A 7,707-nucleotide genomic window follows, 5' to 3' on the forward strand; every position below is an offset into this window, starting at 1 on the left:
GGAGGGTGAGGCCCTCCCTGGGGGTGTCCATAGTCTTACTCCCTTGACTTTTATCTCCCTCGCTAAGAGATGCTTCTGTTGTGAATATTCCCTGGAGTTAAGTAAGTAGCTGTTTTACAGTCCTGTGTGAGTATTAACTGATTAGTGAATCTACAGGGCACCCCCTGAGCTAACTAGTTATCTCTTCACCATCCACAGTCTTTTATGAGTAAAAGAGACCATTTTTGAGCCCAAGGGATGGCCCACTTGGTTAGCATCAACTTTTAAGCAGAGAATTAGGCCCCATTTGTCCCAAAGAGCATGGAAAGAAGGAAAGGGGCAGCTGGGTGGGGAGATCCTTGTAGAACAGCTCTTCACTAGCAAACAGCCCATTCTGCTCCCACAGCGTCCTCCCCTCCAAGACAGCTCACAAGATACTCGGGCTTTGTTCTAGCCTAGAAAGGGAAAGTAACAAACAGGGGAGGGGCAAGGAGGACCAGGATAAGAAAGGCCAGGCCAGCTGGCTGTGAACAAGAAAAAAACATTTTTAGATTTGGGGAGAGGAAGAGGGGGAAGAGGAGGAGGAGGAGGACCTTCCCCAGGCTGAAGGCACGGCCACCCGATAAGCACCTTCTTTGCCAAACTTTATGAGTCCAGCATTTTCTTTATTTCTCTGGAATTCTTGTGTGATCTGGTGCCAGAAAACACAGCTCTGTAAATCAATAGTCCAGAAACAGACGAGGCCCTGGAAGGAAGTTTCTGGAATTGTCGTACAAAAGACTCCAAAGAGGATGTGGAATCTGCAGAGAGGGCTCTTCATTTTGTTCTGATTGGAGTCTAAACTTAGGTCCCATAAACGAGTGTGCACAGGCATGGGCAGCTCTTCGTGTTGGGCCAGCATCTCTTCCCTGTCCATTTTTAGCATCCCAGAGGAAATTTTATGTTGCTCCTGTTTAAGATTTGGAGATAGAGCTCCTGGGGAGACAGGCCCTGCCTTCAAGAATGGCTTGTCAACTTGCCCGTGTTGTTCTCAGTGAGAACTTCTAATGATGTCTGCTAAAGTGGAGTGGAAGGCATTTGGGACAAATGACCTGGTGTTAGGAGCCAAGAAATTCACACCAAAACTTAAGATCTAAATTGCTATCAATCTGTCCTAGTCTGGAACTTCTAGAACTGCTGGCACCATCCATTCAGTACCAAACCTATGTGGATTTTTGTTTTCATTTGTCTTTCTGTATACATGGCTGCTTTATCCAACTTATTTGTAACTTCCTCAAGAACCAAAATATGTCCTCCGATTATTTATAGTTCTGTTATGAGTTTAGGAAATAATGACAAACAGTGATTATAAGTGCTTGTCCCTTTTCCTGCTATGGCCTCTGCCACAAATACCTATTATATTTCTGGAACGTTGCCAGTCATGGAAGGGTAACTACTGAGACACACGCATACACCACACACATACACTCACATATACACATGCACACATATACTACACATGCACACACACACATACCACACTCTACACATATACACACAATACATACATACACACACACACCACACATATACCACACTCACACATGCACACACGTGTAGTATACATACACCACACACACACACACACACACACACACACACTGGTCTCTATCCTTTTCCTTATGTGTACCTGAGAATCCCAGGGCTAGCCTTTCCTATGGCCTTACTCAGATCTGAAGCAGATTCCCAGTTCTGCATACGCCGCTTCTGCTCAGAAAAGCCTTCCCTTCACCTCATCATCCTGTTTATTTTCTCCCATGGCCCCCACCTCTGCTTGTGCGTGTCTCCTGCAAGGCTGCACGTGTCATTAAGACAGCATCTGTCTCTCTTGCTCACCACTGTAGCTCCAGAATGCAGGGCAGAGTCTGGCATTCACTACAGAATGAGCACTCATTAGTTCAATAACCTAAAGCCTAAAATCTCAGTGTACTTTCACTTCTGGGCTAAAAATCGATGCCGATTACACAGAGTAAGTCGGTAGCTTGTTGCTAAAGGCTTTAAATTTTACAAAAGGATTCAAGACAGATTTCTTTAAAAAAAATTGTTTCCCTTTCAAAGATTTCTTTTGTATCTCAAAGCTCTGTTCAGGAACATGGCAACAGTATCACCTGAGGTGCAGAACATCTTACTTACACATATAGTATTTAATTTACAGCAACTGCTAGTGACAACACTATGTCTTCTAAATTGTGGGCACTTCTAATTAAAGCTCTCCTTGTCTCATTTCATTGAAATCAGCCATAAAACGGCAAGGCAGATCAATAAACAGCGGTGGTCTTCCTTGTAAGCCCAGCCTCCCATCATGAATCATGTTGGTCTTTAGTCTGCTGTGGTTAGTGGCTCTGAGTTTCCATCAGTCTGAGGAAGGAGGCAGGGAAGGAGCGAGAGGAGCTCACGTGTCCGGATGGGGTGATGAAAAAGAAAAATGGACTTTCCCAGTCTTACATCTGTGTGTTTAGAAGGGCTGCAATGAAGCATTTAGAGGAGACAGAATTGGCATTCACAGGAATAATCATTGCTACAGAGGTAATGGGGCAATTACCCAATCCACATTTCTCAAGGGGGTGATGTATCTATTACACAAATGTGAACTATGGAAATCAGCACAAAGGATTCTTTTTAAAATTTTTTTAATTTATTTTTTATTTTATGTTCATTGGTGTTTTGCTGGCATGTATGTCTGTGTTAGGGAGTCAGAACCCCTGGAAGTGGAGTTACAGACAGTTGTGAGTTGCCATGAGGGTGCTAGGAATTGAACCAGGTCCTCCGGAACAGCAGTCAGTGCTCTTAACTGCTTAGCCATCTCCCTAGCCCCAGCATGAAGGAGTCTTTGTTTTTGTTGGTGGTTTTTGTCTTTTTGAGACAGGGTTTCACTGTGTAGCCCTGGCTGTCCTGGAACTCACTCTGCAGACCAGGCTGGACTCAAACTGACAGAGATCTACCTACCTCTGCCTTCCAAGTGCTGGGATTAAAGGCATGCACCGCCACTACTGGGGCGTGAAGAATTCTTAAGAAAAACAAAACCCAAACAAACAAATATTCCCCCAAACAAACAAACCAAGAAAGAAAGCTGCCCTATGACTCACCTATGCCTCTCCTGGGCATACATATCCAGTGGTTCCATATTCTACCATAGAGATAATTGCTCATCCATTTTTACTATACTCATGATGGCTAGGGATGGACCCAGCTTGGATGCTCATCAACAGGTACATGGGTAATGAAAATGTGGCACTTAGATGAATAGAGTTGTACTATCTGTAAAGAAAAAAAAAGGAATTACAAAATTTGAAAGATAAAATCCTCACGTTCTCCCATGTGTGTGTGTTTGTGTGTGTGTGTGTGTATATATATATGTATGTATATATATATATATATTTTTTTTGGCTTTTTGAGACAGGGTCTCTCTGTATTGTTTTGGAGGCTGTCCTGGAACTCACTCTGTAGACCAGGCTGGCCTCAAACTTACAAAGATCCACCTGCCTCTGCCTCCTGAGTGATGGGATTAAAGGTGTGTGCCACCACCGCCTGGTTTAAAAAAAAACTTATTTTTAAGGTAAACATTTCTTAGATTTTTTTTTATTCTATAACGTAAATAAAGTTCTACTTCTGGCTATTTCTCACGTACTCATTAATCTTTATACTGGGCCCAGCTAGGTCACCAGGTTTGTTTCCTTGTGACACGTGCTGATGCAGACAACAGCTGAGGGTGTGGAATGACTCGTTCAAATGATCCAGATAACCATGCGGAGCCGGTTGGGAATGGAGCAGAAAGGACTGACTCACTGGGTTGTCTTTGCAAGCTGCAAAGTCATCCTTCTTCCTGTTGACACATCTGGCTTACCAGCACATCTTCCGTACCTAGTAGAGTACTAAATACGGCACCAGACAGAGAGAAGTATAGTACGGGCTCCTACTAGCTTTCCCTCACAAAACTCATAAAGTAAGGTCTTCCCTGCACACATTCAAGTTAGACCCTCAACAAAAGGCTGTGCCTACTGCAGGACAGAAACTCTGACAGGTGTTGGAAGGTGAAGGAAAACTTTCTTGGCTTCTTAAAAATATTAGTAGTAGCCAGGCGTTGGTGGCGCACGCCTTTAATCCCAGCACTCGGGAGGCAGAGGCAGGCGGATCTCTGTGAGTTCGAGGCCAGCCTGGTCTACAAAGTGAGTTCCAGGACAGCCTCCAAAGCTACAGAGAAACCGTCTAGAAAAAACAAAAACAACAACAACAACAACAAAAAATTAGTAGTAGTATATACTTGTAGGTAACTTGCAAAAGAAAATAATTGTTCTTGCTTTGGGTACATGTGTGCCGTGGTGCACGCACGCGCACGTATGTTTGGACACATGTACATGAATTCCTGTGCATGCGTATATTGAGGCAGGATCTCTTACTTGAACCCAGAGTTTACCAATTCAGCTAGCTTGGCTAGCCAGGATCCCTCATCTCTGCCTCCCCGAGTTCTGTGATGACAGCTGGGCCACCACATCTAACTGGCACCGTGTGGGTGCCGGGGATCTGAACTCTGTATTTGACATCTCACAGCGTAGTTCTGTAAGAAACAAACTAGCTGAGTGTGGTGGAGCATTCCTTCTAAAGTCTGCACTCGGATGGCTGAGCAGGAGGCAGTTCATGTTCTAGGCCACCCTGAACTTCAGACTGGAACCTTGTCTAAAAAGTGAATGAATGAAAAAAAGAAAAGAAAAAATTTGAAACATTAAAAAAAGAACCCAAAGGAACTTTCCAGATATAAATTTAAAAGACACCCCCCCAAAAAAAAGGCATGGATTTTTTTTTCAAAGGCTAAACACTAACTAGATTACACCTGAGTATCTATTGCTGCCTTGTGTAAATTAGAAAAGCCAAAGGGGCCAATCAGGTCAGTTTACGATGATCGTCCTATAGAGAAACCGTTCTGAACAATCATTTTATTTCCTTCTTGCTCTTGACCTTGGCTGTCTGAAACCTGCCATTAACTATATTCTGTATGTTATATACTACGCAAACTATGTATGACTATATTTCTATGTAGCTTCCTCTCCATACTTACTCTTGAATTTCATGTCTTTTTTCTCAATCTTTCACTGAATTTCAGCCGTCTGTGATACGTGTCACAGATTATGTGTGTCCCTAAGATTATGGTCTAAGATGTAAAATGATGATCCTTCTTGAGAGCCGAAAGTGAGTGACGCTTATGTCAGGTTACTTGCTATCTCCATCAGCAATCAGTTGGCTCAGCCAGATCAGCATGGCTAGAATTCTGAAATGTCCTGCTCCCCTAAGATGTCGCCCCTATTAGGGATTCTGGACTTGAGCATTATACCCTTCGCTAAAACTAAATGTGTATTTTCAAGGTTTGGGGGAGGTGGCTCAATTGGTAACCAGTCAGCCTACATAATCAGCTAGCTCAGATTCAAAAAAATTAAAGTGGAGAGTGAGTGAGGGGAAGCCTGGATTAAAAAAAAAAACAACCTCTGGTCTCCACACATACCTGCACATATGTGTGCATACACACACACACACACACACACACACACACTAAACATAAAACATGTATTTCAAAGGGCATTATTATTTTATTTTTGTTTTTGTTTTGTTTTTTGAGATAGGGCCTCACTACGTAGTCCTTGCTGGTCTGAACACCAGGTTGGCCCCCGAAACTCACAGAGAACTGTAGTTGGAAGTTTTCCTGTCCTGACCACCCCGCAGCTCCTTCCAAATTACCACACAGTGACTTCCTATTATTTATAAATGCTCGGCCAATAGCTCAGGTTTGCTACCAGCTGACTCTTACATGTAAATTAACCCGTATTTCCACACATGCTTTGCCACATGGCTTGTGGCTTGCCACCCCATTTTCTACTCATTCTGCTTGCTCGGCAGCTGGCTGGCATCTCCTCTGACTCTTCTTCCCATAGTCCTCTGTGTCTGGCTGTCCCGCCTAGACTTTCCGCCTGGCTCCTGGTCTATCAGCTTTTTTTTAATCAACCAATGAGCGCAATACACACTCACAGAGTACGGAAAGATCATTCCACGGCAGAGACCTCTGCTTCCCTAGTGATGTGGTTTCATGTGCCACCACGCCTGCCTGGGGTTGTTGCATGACACCGGCGCCGCACTGTATGGTTTGGAGGTCGGTGAGGGGCTGGAGCTTACTGAGTACCTGACGGTTTGGAGTTGGTGCCGCCTCTTGGGTCAGGAGGACTGTCATGGCAGACAAGCCCCAAAAGTATCCGAAACCCCAGATGTTTGGTCAGCCAGCATCTGCCTCAGGCTAGTGAGCCCCAGGTGGACCACACTGAAAGTTGTGTGATGTACATTGGGAGAAAAATAAAATAATTCCCTTACTTGGTGACCTGCTCTGGAGCCAACTCTGGTTTTTTCTTTAGTGGAAGCTGTTTGTATTTGAGACGCAGCACTGTTGTATTCCTCCATCTGCCTCACCATCAAACCCAGGTGCACTTTGGTGGTGTCGGGTGCCCTGCTCCCCCCCCCCAAGAGGGGAGGGCCCACTGATCTGATTCAAAGCTGAATCTAGCTGGGCTATAGGAGGATTTATGGCATTAGATAAAAGCCAGCATTCCCAGGAACTTGTGAAATGGACTCCCCCCTGCTAAAAGGCGTTGTTTCTCTTGCCTCTGACAGGAGGAACATGCTTCCCCATATACCCGTGGCTGCGCACTAAAGCCCACGCTGGCCTCTAGGCGCCTACAGATCCTATTCCTAAGTGCCTGGCATATTTTCCAGAGCCCTCATGCTAGCATCCAGGCCCTTCTCACCTCCCTCCTCTTCCTTAAACCCCCAGGTTGCTGAGTTCACCGGCTTCCCTCCTTCAGCTACTTACTCTCCCTGTAACCCCGAATGATCTTTCCACCCCACTCCCCTAGCCCCAGCCAAGTCCAGTCTGCTTCCTTTTCTCTCTGCTCTGCTCCCCATCATGGAGCCATTTCGGTGGTTTCTTTACCTCCGTATTCAGGTTGTCAGGGCTTGCTAGCCCGATTTGATTGTTACACACGGTACACCGGGAGTGCATTATTATAAGATGTACAAATATTGTCTCAATTTTAAAAAGAAGCCCAGAGGCCAAGTAAAACCCATGTCTCAGAGACATGCTTCTTACATAAGAGGAATGGGAGAGCTCACTGCTTTAATTATCCCAATACTAAGGGTACATTATGATCCAATATATCTATCTGCCTAAAACTAAACTCCACTTGTCACAACAAGTCAAAAGGAAATAAAAAAAAGGCCTTGAGAAGGTATTTTATAGATAGCTGCCATCTGTCTCAGTGGGACGATGAAAAGCCTGCTCAAGAGTAAGACTGTCACCCCGATTCTTGTCTTCTGCCTCATTCCTGCCCGCTTTCTGTGTGTCTTTTGGGGGCAAAGCCTTCTCTCTGAGCAGGCGATGGCGCCTTCTGAAAGCTAGGAGAGGGTCAGGGGAACCTGAGATTTTTTTTCCCAAGCTATCGAAATAGAGGGAGGTGTTGGGTGTTTGTGAGAGATGTCACTCCCTCTACTCAATGTAATCGAGACCTGTGTTTATATCACTCCCGTGTGTGTGTGTGTGTGTGTGTGTGTATAAGGTCTATGTGCTGTGTGTTCTGTGTGTGCTACATGTGTGGTGGGTGTGTATATGTGTGTACATGCATGCCTATGTGTTGTGTGCTCTGTGTGTGTGTGTGT

Source organism: Mesocricetus auratus, unplaced genomic scaffold (genome assembly GCF_017639785.1).
Source record: "Mesocricetus auratus isolate SY011 unplaced genomic scaffold, BCM_Maur_2.0 Super-Scaffold_100010, whole genome shotgun sequence".
NCBI lineage: Eukaryota > Metazoa > Chordata > Mammalia > Rodentia > Cricetidae > Mesocricetus > Mesocricetus auratus.